This window comes from Natrix helvetica, assembly GCF_964273705.1.
Source record: "Natrix helvetica genome assembly, chromosome: 2".
Taxonomy (NCBI): domain Eukaryota; kingdom Metazoa; phylum Chordata; class Lepidosauria; order Squamata; family Natricidae; genus Natrix; species Natrix helvetica.
Genome location: NC_138552.1, coordinates 127,564,194 through 127,577,299, shown reverse-complemented (window position 1 = coordinate 127,577,299; position 13,106 = coordinate 127,564,194). Strand labels below are relative to the sequence as shown.

Below are 13,106 nucleotides of genomic sequence, written 5' to 3'. Positions count from 1 at the left end.
TGTGTAGGAAAACACTATCTTTAATTTTTTATCCTATTCTTCCTAGGAATAAGAGGTTATCTCACATAAATCTTTTAGATAGGCAGTTGAATAGAAAGTGAGATATATGATTGCTTATGTGGAAACACTTCATATTTGTAATTGTTACTTAAATAATTATAACTTAAAATATTAGTAGTATTCTTATGCCTTCTATTGTAGTAGGAGTTAAAAAGATGAATATTTCTACATTGTTTTCCTAATGTGAGGAATCTTTTCCAAATTCAGAATTTTTTCCCTATGTTTTAGCATATTTCTTCCCAAGAGTTGTTTGAAATTATTGACATTTTAAAAGTGTTGGTTATATAATACATTCAGTGGATGGCGGGGACGACGACAATGATTTTACTCTGTAAGTTCTTGTTATATCATTATAAATACAAAAACTCAACAAGTGAGTGCATGTTTGTAAACAGCCTCCTTCCCAGCCATTCTGCATCCATGTGCAAGAGCAGGTTGCTGCAAGAATACGTGTTTGGGTATAAAAGACAGCTCTTCTCCATTGAATCTCTCTTTTCCTGTGTGTGTGTGTGTGTGTGTTTGCACAAGAGCAGACATAATAGTGTAACTTGCCCATGCAGGTGCAAAGCCACTTATCTGAGACAAATCAGGCACATTAACAATTCTTGTGTGCCTGGCAAGGTCTGGTGAGCCAGGCATAGATAGAGACAGATCATTACACTCATCCAGTACTCAGTCTCCAGAATGAGCCAATGCATGAATGGAGTGACAGGAGCTGCAGCATCTCTGAAGCAGATCAGGTGGAGGGCAACCAAGGAGCATGCTGGAAACTGTCTTCCCCTTCCATCCAAGGTGTGACCCCACACTTGGCAGCCACAGGCCTGTCGTCTCCCCTGCCACAGGAGGAGGCAGGGAGAAATGCGCACATCTTGAATCTGTGCACGCTAGTCACTCTGGCGCTGATGCTGCTCTGTCCACCAAGGATGGCAGACTAGCAGCACACCAGTGATCAACTGGGAGGCGAGAGTGAGCTGCCGGAAGAAGCGCCTGTGAGACCCAGCAAGTACAGGGGCGCTTTGCTCCCACTCTGGAATATGGAGCGAGTCTCCATCCCCTGCTGTCACCCTTAACTTCTCAGGCCAGGTGAGCAGTGACTGGGAGGTGAGGGTGAGGAGCAGGGCCAGCCAGTGGTGAGATCACCTGATAGGGAGCTGGAGCAGAGAGACGAAAGAGCCGTATGTGGCTCTGGAGTCGTGGGTTGCTGACATCCATTGTAGGCTGATCCCTCTTTTAACTCCACCCCAGGTTCGGCTACTCCGTCTCCTACAATTGCACTATTATCCAGTTTCCCAAATCAAAGTGTAGCTAAATTCTATTTTAGCCCATAGTATTATTTAAATTATGACAGTATGTTGTCCAGACTGTGGAGAAATTACATTTTCCCAAGCCGTAATTTTGCTTGAGGGTCAGCTTCTAGTGACATCCAGGACCTTTTATAGATGATTATTTAAAATATATATTTTATAGTTGCTATCTGTTTTGATGTGCAATAGTAGTAATCTAGTTAGTCAAGGGAAGATTATATCATAGTGATTCTGTAGACTTATTCATATCAGGGAAGACTTTAGGGTAGTGAGTGAATCTCGAAACATTGATTACCATTAATTTTGTTATGCTGTGGCCTGATTCTATAGTTGTTGAAATTATTTTTTTCCTCATTAATCTATACTCAGTGCCCTATAATGACAAAGTGTATTTTTCTTTTCTTTGGCAATGTGTGTATTTTTTCCTAATTATCTGCAAAATCAAAACTATTACTAACCATGTAATAGAATATCCCTATCATAGTAACACATATTACTTACCACTGTATATTAAAACTGTAAAAGAGAGCTTAAGAGAATCACACTAAAACTAAATAAGATCACACTGCCATCTTTTTATCAGTAATAGGGCTTGCATAGTAGGCATCTCTATTTCCTTTGATGTTTATATAAAACAGATAAAATGCATAAATTGCTTATAATCAGAGATGAATTAAAGCCAAATAACATCCCAGAGGACAAAGCACCCCAGGTACCCATCAGCAGCCTAACCAAATGACAGACCTAGAGGAAACTTCAAAGCTGCAGATAATATCCACTGGTAATATCCACAAAGAATCTAGATTCTAATAAAAGCCTGATTTCCAGTTTTGAGAAATCCAGATATTAGCACCCCCAAACAAGAAAAAAAACCTTAACTACTGTATAAATACCTACTTAGCTAAATATTTTATTCTGACATACTTTTACAAATAATGTTACAATAACTGAATGCCAATAGAACAAGGTTCATACAAAAAATCTTGGAAATGAATTGTACTATTTGAAAACTTTAACTATTTACACAGAATCATCAACGTTTGGGTAGGAACTTATTTCTTTTCAACTTAGATTGGTACTTTGTTGTACAACTGCTTACAGGAAAAGGAAAACGACAATTTCACTATGAGACAAAGGAACAGTTTGATCTTGTTAGTAACAGTATACTTTTTTTCACAACACTGTAAAATACATTTTATTGTCATTTTGATCATTCTATTAAAGAAGTATATATTGGATAATACATTTTGTGCATTACAAGCTCTATTGTAATTCTGTAGCAAATCTTTTATTAAGTAATAAACATTTATACAATAGGAGACCATTGGAAAATTTACGTTTAGTAAATATATTCCTTAGCGGGATATTGCTGTTTTACAGTATCTATTGTTATAACTCTAAATAAATATTGTAATAATATATCAAGCTAATTAATAGGATATGGACCTCCCTCCCCCAACTTGTTATATGAGAATATAACAAGTTAGGGGATGAATGAAAATGTGTGGAATCTTAACAGCATTTTATACAGCATCGTTTTATTAAAAAGTATACCAAAATTTTGAAGCACTAAATTGAGTCACAATTACCAGAAAATGAAAATGCTAATTATTTGCATGGCAGTATTACTTTTGAAACTCAGACATCTGAATTGGCATGAAGCTAGAACGAATCTGGTTCCTGAACTTGAGTGAGAAAAACCCAATACCTTGGTAAAGTGGCTTTTTCACACACATATATCTCATCCAGTATGAACCACAAGTACTTTAGGCAAAGTGAAAGTCATTTTAGTAAGAAGGGCAAGTCTTTACATAGGATACAGAAACAATGAAGCATACATTTATACACTGTTGGAGAGTTTTTTTTTTAAAAAGAAAATGGCTGTGTGTAAGAGAATGCTGTTGCTCACTTTTATTTATTCAGCCTGTATACCTCTGAATCATGTAGGATAAAAATTAAATAGAATAAAATCATATTAAGGGCTTATTGGCAATACATATGTTCAGTTTGGATGGTGCAAAGCGATCTATTAAAAGAGCCCAGGTTTTAGTACCTTGCCGGAAGAAATCAAGGTATGGGCAACAGCCTCATCCAAGGGAAGCTATTGGTAGGTGTTTCTACCAATTGCTATTCCTTTGCCCTCCCATGCCTCTACATTTCAGTCTCCCTTCTTTCCTTCTTACTCTCCACTCTCTACTTGTCCATCTATTTGGTTATCATATTGATATATTCCATTTAAATTTAAATTTATTGTTTTATCATAGAAAACAAGGTACAAAATAGTAAAACCAACCAACAAACAAAATGAAACAAAACATAAACCTTCAACCCTAACAAAGAAAAAAAATAGTGTACAAAAAAGAAGGAAAAAGTGGTCAATTAAATTTAACATGGAGGATCCACCCTGACTGGGTGCTGAAAGAAAAAAAAAGCAATAAATTCTCCTCCCCTTTTGTATACATACATATGTAGAAAATCCACAAATGGTTTCCAGTCTCATAAAGCTGTCTAGTCCATTATCTCTAATTAAAACAGTTAATTTTTCCATCTCTGCTAATTCAGTCAGTTTCCAAATTTCTATTTTTCAACAGTCGGCATCTCTTTCTTTCCGTGTTTGGCAAGTACAATCCTCGCAGCTGTCACCATGTGAAGGAATAGCATATTGATATATTCTCATTGTGTTCTTTTTGTTTATTTTATTGTTCTATTATTTTACTTCTGTTCTGTTTACACTCTTTTCATTTCTTCATTTTTATTGTTATAAGCTGCCTAAAATAGCCCCACGGCGAAATAGGCAACATACATTTAACAAATAAATAAATTGTAGAAACGGTACAGCTAGAGCTTGTCCTGGATTGACTGTAATAGAAGGCTGGCCTACAGATATCCATATGCTAGGCCATATCAGGATTTGTAGGTCAAAATTAGCACGTTGAATTTCATCTAGAAACTTACTGAGACCCACAAGGCCTGAAGCAAGAGTGTAGTGATCCCTCTGTACAAAGTGCCAATTAATGCACGGGCTGCTACGTTCTATATACCAACTGCAATGGAGTCCATATGTAGAATACATTGTAATTGTTTAGATCAGAGGTGATGCATCACACACTGGCCATGCCCACCCCCAGTTTAGCGAAGGAAGAGTTGCATGTCATGTGACGATGTGACTGCGAGTTTGACACCCCTGGTTTAGATGAATGGTTGAGGTGCATGCGAATTCTTGTTGCAAGGTGATAGAGCTATAAGTGGTTCACTAGCTGAAGCTGGACAAAGAATCTGGTGGCCCACATTTTCGCCTGATCAACTAGCAATAGCTATGAGCCCAGGGCATGCCCATCTCTGGATCTGCTATTTCAGGGTTAATATTTCCCCACCCAAGAGACAACAGGGAGTCCAGCAGCCTCTTTGTTTTGCTTAGGTGATATGGAAATGTTGTATGTAATGGGAAACTTATAAAGGAAGTCAGATCAGTGAGAATGGGTTTTTTAAGACGCACAGATAGTAAAGCAAGAAGAGATTTTTTTTGTTCATGATCTCTGATTAAAAATTGTAAACTAAGATACACCATGACTACATAAATAGGAATCACACACATAAACTGTGTGTGAAGTAGTGTACAAACATGTTGGAAACAAGTATGGCTTTAATAATAGAAAAGCATTATGAGATGCAGAGGACAGTGTTGGTATAAACTAGTTTCCTCTTCTTATCTCATACCTTAATTTCTTTGGACAATTTACTCATTGGTACACATTTTCTGCACTTCATATAACTTCAGTTAACCTGAAAAGTGAATAACATACAGCAGTATACGTATATATTTATATGTCTTCTGAGATAAGAATTTTGCCAGCAGATGGCACTATTATGTAAAGATAGTTTATAGCTTACTTGTAAAGCTTTTCTTTTGTACCATATTGGAGAAGTTTTAAATTTTTCTTTTCCTTGCAAGAGTCTATAGATTTTTTTAAACTGTGTTAAACAGTGAAGCCAATCTTGAATAATACTGTAATTACTTAAGTTATTTAAATATATCAGGATATTTGTATCAACAGTATTTACCTTCTAGAATCTAGACCCTACAGTGAGGGATCTTTCAAATAACAGTCTTCACAAGACAGGGAGTGGGTAATTTCAGATTCATAGTGAAAATAGTAAAACAGACATCCCTTGTATTACTTCAAATACGTCTTAAAATGCCTTAGGATTAAAGCAATTATGTGTAATACAATATTGTCTAGATTTGATGCTGCCTCTTGATTGGGCGAAAACATGAAATACAGCTTTTTCCTTGTTTGGAATAGACTGTGGTTTTCACCTGCATTTCTACCAAAATTACACTTTCTTTATGTAATCTCAAGATATTAAAATGGTTGAACGGTATATTCATAGTTTTAATAATGAAACTTAATTGGTGTTTTAACGCTTTGATATTAAAATGAAAATTAAAAGAAGGAAAGCACCTTGCTGAGCATGCACAGGTTTTCTTGTACATATTGGTTATCTTGCTATAGCAAAGCTAAAGTTTCTAATGAGTTGAAGGCTAGGTCCAACAAAGTGTTCAATGTACTTCAGAGATCTCAAAATATTTTTAAGGAGCTATTTTGAGTAAAATATATCACAATAAATTGTTGTTTACGTATAACAATAATTATTTATCTAAATAATTATTTCAACTTTCCTGCGAAACATTTGGAACCAATCTTGGCATAAATTATGAACAAATGTTTCATCATTCCAAATAAGTTATTTATATAGATATATATTTTAAAGCTAAGGCTTATACTGTAAGCATAAGTGAACAAGTATTTAGATGACCTACAAACTATTGGAGAGTTGGCATTAGTTTCTAAGAAGCCTCATTTTGGCTGTTTTACTTAAGGCAATGTGCCAGCAGAAATTGCATTCACTTTAAATGAAGCTTGTATCAGTGTATCACTTTAAGGATCAATCTTTTATACCTAAGTATTAATTTCCACTACTAGACTGCTTATTATATACATTGCAAGTATATAAATATTACGTTGAGGGCACCTCTCCCATCTAATTGTACAAACACATTTAAGTAATATGATTTGTATTGCCATCAGTGAACAGAAAACACATGTTAGGAGAATGTTTTCCAATTTTAGAGCTGACAAGTTGGCAGGATGGCATAGTAACTAATTAAAATAACTTCCACTGGGGAAAAAAGACGTCTTGAAAGTGGCAGGAACCATAAATCTAGTAGGTTTATCATGCAAAATTGCTTCCATATAATTATCCCAATATGAAGTAGAGGGCAATTTTAAGTGTCTTCAGTAAAATATATAGCAGGAACTAAGAGTCAGAGTGGGGTGGGGTGAATCCTCTAAAAACTCCTGCTTTTATTCTAACACATTTAGTTTATATATATATATACTCATAATTTTATATAGTTCTGATTTTTTTTAAAGTAAAAGATAAAAATTGCAAACAACACAACATTCATTTGTGCATTTTTTAAAACAACTGTGGAGAGAGCACTGGATTCGGTTATCAGCTACGATATAAAACCATTTAAAGTTTCTGAGTTTCTAATTTTTTTTATCTTTTAACATATTTCATTGTTCAAAAAGATATTTTGTTTTTGTAAGTAATTAAATCAGAAGTTCAATACATTAAAATAGCATGTTCCTTTTCTACCCAAGTAATGATAAAAGCATTTCTGAAAGGCTCCTTTAGAGAAGATAGGTATCTTGTGAAATTACAAAGCCATAGCTAGAAAATACATTCTTTCTATCTCTTGTGTACCAGGAAAATAAGAGCACTTCTAATCGGGTGGTTTGATGCTGAATAAGCTATTTTTTTCACTTTGGACTTTTGGAGCCCTTTAGGCCTAATATTATTGCATAGTAAAAATGGCATGGTTCTTAAAAATTATTTATTTGTGCCTGAAGAGCTCTTGTCAATTTACTAGAAACAGAAATTGTGCTTTTGATATCTTTAACCCAAACTGGATAATTTATGCATTTTGTGCAAGAGCCAGCCTTCAGGCCAGGTTTAAAGTTTAAATAAGTTATGTTTTTAGACATTTATTTTTATCATGAAGACAATTTTTGGCAATAGGCCCTAAAATCACATTGCAGATTTGTGTGAAATGTATCAGTGGATCCTTGGACACAATTTCTTCTAAAAAAAGAGAAACAGTTACTGTACTTTGCTGGTGGTATGAAATCCAAATCTATTCTCAACATAAACTATAAGCAGGGAGTTTGGTTCTCCTAGACGTTACTTATCTGCCTGTTTCCATCTCAAGCTCCCATGAGGGAAATGGTTCCATGGTTTGAGAGTTCAGAACAATATATATGGGGAATTTGCTTGGTAACTTGGCAGAAAATAATAAACAATGTATTTTCCCTGCATTGGAAAGGAAGATTGATTTTGCATCTTTTTTTCTTTTCTATTACCTCCAATTTCATCAGTTGTTGATATTATAAAAATTATAAAAAATAGATCAGGCTGTTCTCACTATTTCTATGGTAAAAGTATTTCCCAGGTGCCTGTAATATTTCTGGCCAATGAGGTTTCATATGTGAAAGAGAATGGGATTGAGTGGCAGCAGAAGGAAGCAATCTTATGTTAAAATCTATCTTTCTATCTCAATAGAGTGTATGCTCACTGACATTAGCTCTCCAGGATTTCATAAAATGATGTTTTCCACACCTGCCTGCAGACGTTTGAGATTAAACATGAGAGTTGTTTACACCAAAAGCACTGATTCTCTGACTAAGCAATGTACCTTTGATTATGAAAGTTGCTTGAATATTTGGGCTAGATTTTTCTCAATTATCTAACATTTGTTAGTTAATATGATTTTAATGGTTGCAATAAAAACAGAAATTAACACACTTTTTCCATCTTACAAATGGGGTAATCTGCAGTATTGTTGTTTCTTCTGCTAAAAAGATTAATTATTTAACCAACTATTTTAATTTAATTTAATTTATATTGAGTGCACCAGCAGTGTGATATATGTATGTGTATACATATTTATTATTTTTAATTGAGTTAAAGAACTTATAAAACTGACAACTCATCATTTGTGACTCTGGCAGATCAACTTTTCCACATTGTTTATGATCCGAAAGCTTTGATAGTTGCTTCAGTAACTACTCTGCTTTGCAGCCATTAGAGGGTATTTCTGCAATGAGGCTTCATTTGGCTTCTTAGATTACAGTATAACTTTTTTGTTCCTCTTACTATCCAGACAAATCATACTTTCAAACAACACTAAAAGAAAAAGCAGATTTAACATTTTTGGTTAATAGCATAAACAGCAGTGGATAAAATTAATGAATGTAAAGCACTATTAAGTATAATCTTTATTGTCATTGTACTTAAATACAACGAAATTGAAGAGTTTGTTATAGATCAAACTACAGTAGGGTAGTTATAGTATCAAATATCTTTTGAATATCTGCAGCTGGGAATATACATTAAATAAAGTAGTTAAATAAATGAAATATATATTTTAAATAAACCATTTCTAATGTATCCAGGAGTCCCTCCGGGGAGAGGGGGCGGTCTAGAAATTTAATTAATTATTATTTATTATTATATTTTAACGCTTTTGTCGCCTATTATTTCCCTATTTGTTCCTTAAATATTTTTAATATATTATTTCAGTTTACTGGTAAACACTCTATAACTTTAGTCAGTAAAATACTTACAAAGTGTTTTTTTTAATGATATATCCCATCATCAGAAAAAATTTACAGGTCTTGAAAATGCCTAAACAAAACATAGTTTGCTATGTAAGGATTCAACAGAAGCACCAAGGTCTCAATCAAACAGACAGGTTTTGCCTAGAGTCTTATCCTTTATTCATATTATTGAAAATAATCTCATGTACATCATCATGGTAAAAAGGAGAGATTTAAGGTTTACAGGGGGCGTGCATAAGTGCACTAACATGCCTATCGTCCCTGTCATTGCATTTTTATTCTATTATTCTTGTTCTCATTTTTGTTTGACAAATTCCAATAATTAAAACATAAAATACATTTTATATGTAAATAAATAAATAAATAAATAAAATAAATATGTGCAATAAAAACATGACTATTTATTTAACTACAGAAATATGAATATAAATGTACAAAATATGCATGAAAATATGCATATTCTATTCATGTAATTCTAGAAAGTAGGGCAACTAATAATGTAAAGATATCCTAAAGTCTTCAGGTAAAGTTTGTTTTGAATTGAATCTTACATAAAATTGAATTTAATATAGAAGGGCAGAACTTTATTTCAGTCATAAAAATTCAAACAATGAAATGAACACAAAATTATCCTCTAACAAGAACTATTAGGAATCATTTGTGGACAAAGCTTACAAATAATGTAGCAAAATTTTAGTACTTTTAGAAAAATAAATTTATCTGTATTATTTAACAATTAGTGCACATAGAAAATATCAGAATGCCCTGGAAATGTAAATGAAAGAGTTTTAATCAGCTCATGGAGAATGCCCTTATAGAACTGACAGTGGAGAAGAACATGGGCTGATTATCACTATATTTCCTTTCTAGACAATTGTAGGAAGAACATTAAATCAAGCTAAGGATAAAACTTTCCTAAATTTGGGGGATGTAGAATTTAATATATCTTTTTCTAAATTATTTTTAATAGAGACAACTGATAATCATGGCTTACGACCTCCCTCTTGAGCTGAAAATTAAAAGGGTAAGATTATGCAAAACACAGGAAGAAAAGATTAGCATACAAAATTATTTCTGACTCTTGTTTATTTAGAAAAAGTGTTAATTGGATAATAAATATTCTAAATGTTTATACATTTGTTTTTAAAAGGCTGAATTCTTTGGTAAAATAGGTCTTTATTTCAATGTGAAAGGAAGCCATTTCTCGGCCAGTAACCATTATAAACTCATTAAGATATGTAGTGACAGATATAATTAAGATATGTAATTAATTCAGAACAGATACAAGTGTAACAAATGCGCTAATAAATACTTGGATAGTAAGATTAAGGGTAACCCTAGTTTTCCAATCTGTACAAAAACTGGGTATTTCAATTTGTATGGTCATGTCTTGCTGTGTGCGCTAATCTGATCACTATAGAATAAGGATGGTAAACTCAGCAACCTCCACACACTATTTTTCTGACTGCAGAGTTCCTCAAGATTGTGCAGCTAAATCTGAGCAATATATGGTGACTTTTCATGATATGATATATTCTGCCACATAAATCTCAAAATAAGAAGTGGGAGGCTTAATACATTTATTTCCTGCCTTACAAGCATGCCAAATTCATAATGACTTTTCACGTAAGGTTTTTGGAGCGCCCTTACTGGAAGACAACAATATCTTCATGTTGACTGTAATGTATGAAGTGGTTCATAGTACCGTCTTCTGTAAGAGCTTACCATTTAAAAATCACGAAAAGAAATGCCTATAATGATAGACTAGAAGATAAATACATAAAGACTGGAGTGAAATGTAGAGGGTTATGGAATGAATGGACATAGCATTTGCAGAACACTGTCATTGTTTATGCCAGTGGCAAGGGCTGGCTGAACATTTTGGGGAAAAAAACATTTTCATTTCAATTTTGTAAAAGTATTACAATTTGCATTATATACTTTTTTCAATAATACCTGTCTAGGAAGTGCCTTATACTACTAGAACCATGGAAATCCATTATGACTTATTAGATAGCGTGTCTTGAATTGAGTATTTATATAGAAAAAGAATGACTAAAAATATTGAGTTTTAAATAAATAATGCTTTTAACTTCCTAAAAAATGTATCAGAGAATTAATTAAAACAATGCATACATTGAAAACAGAAAAATGATTAGTGATCCCATATTTATATTACCATATTTATATAAACTAGTACCTATCTATTTTTCATAATTATTTGAATGTAATTATTAAGGTCATTGATTAACCAAAGTCTTTTCTGCTTCCTATTTATAGAAGAACATGCTGGATTATTTTATTGTAAATGTCACAAAATGTTTTAAATCATGAACCATTTAAGTGAGGATATTTGACTTCAATAGATTTAAACTGACTTTGTATCTACAACTTTTATATGGCAGTATTCTAAACCAAAAATAACTTGATGTAACATAATATTTACTGTCTTTAAAAAAATAACTTGTAACTAGTTGTTGAGAATTAATTATAATACTTAAAAGTTTTCTTCTGAACTGACGGCATTTCACATTTCTATAGTTGACTGTATAATTGGATATCTTTATTCTAGTTTGATTCATTCATCTCCTTTCAAATATTGTGCACAGACTTTTAAAATTTTGGCAAATTAAAATGTAACCCTAGTAAATTTTTCTAGTAAATTTTTATTGTGTTTTCTTTGACTTATTTATTTTAACTTTATGAAATTATTTTTGAAAAAAAAAAACTAGCTTCCAAAGCAGTTTAAACAAAATGACTTCATTAATATCATAAGTCAAATTCACTGGTGACCATTCATATTATGTGAGGTTTATTGAAATATAGCTGTGTTTATTATAACTCGTGTTTCATATATGAATTAAAAGGTGCCTTTCAAAATCATGTTAGAACAATAATTAATATTCATTTTTTAAAAGGTAGAATATGAAATAAACGTTTAGTATTCAAGAAAGGAGAAATTTACTTTTTTCATATCTATGTAATAAAATGGATTATGTTTGGGATATTACCTATTAGACTGAAAAATTGGAAGCTTGTGCACATACTTGCTTTCAGTGTCTTTGTATCAAAGATATTCTTAGAATTTTGATGGATTTCATAATTTGCTTTCAAATATTATTAAATCTTATACAAGATCTGTGTCCACACACAGTAACATCAGAATAATGAGAGATTAGGGTTTATTATTCAAGTGACTACAATTTTAAAACCAGAGTTATGGATACTAATATTTTACATAGACTTAAGAACTGTAATTTGTTCGGTCTATGAAACTGAAGCCTAGTTGTAGCAAAAAATTTCTAGTTCATATGTTTGCTCCAAAGAAGAAATTTAGTTCAAGATATAATTTTGGTGTTATTACACATGTGAATGTCTTAAAACTGAATGCATCGCTATTGCTATAACATGACCACTTGTAATTTCAAAAGATAGGTCTTATATCCAGGCTTCTTAAAATGTGAAGAATTAATTCAGTGAAGCATGAAACAACTTCTTAGTAAATGGAAATAAGTTTACAGTGTGTGATTTTCATGCCACTATTCTTAGGTAATCAGATAATGTTTTTCTCCCCAGTGATTATTAAACAACTCATAGTTGGTTTTCTTGTGACAATAAAAGTTTCAGTGTAACTTTCCAATCATAGTGAATACTGGCTTATTTATCCCTCTGTTTGTGATACACGATATACTTGTAAAATGATACATTTGGAAACATTTAGCATTTTAAAATAGTAATATGCTGTTAACATGGACTCCTCTGATGTTTTCTTCCTGAATATATAAATGATTTGAGGAGAAAATAACCTTTGCATTCTCTTAATAGGGTCAATACAGCTACTGATAAATTATGGACCATGCCCCTACCCCAACTTTTCAGGGTTACTTTCTATCCAGAAATTCTCATTTGGAGAATTAAAAAGGAATTCACAATACAATATACCAGAGGGAGAAAAGATAGAGGAAAATTCTTTTCTTTTTTTTAGTTTCTTTTACCTTCTTCCCTTTCAATGGACTTTAGAACACTGTGTAGGGGAAAAAAACTAATTTAAAGTGAG

The 13,106-nt window shown here is 32.6% G+C and overlaps 1 protein-coding gene across 4 annotated transcripts in view; it reads left to right on the top strand.

The window, feature by feature from the left end:
• Positions 1-13,106, top strand: part of WDPCP (WD repeat containing planar cell polarity effector) — a 368,266-nt gene that overhangs the window by 203,521 nt on the left and 151,639 nt on the right. The gene's annotated exons all lie outside the window — the stretch shown is intronic.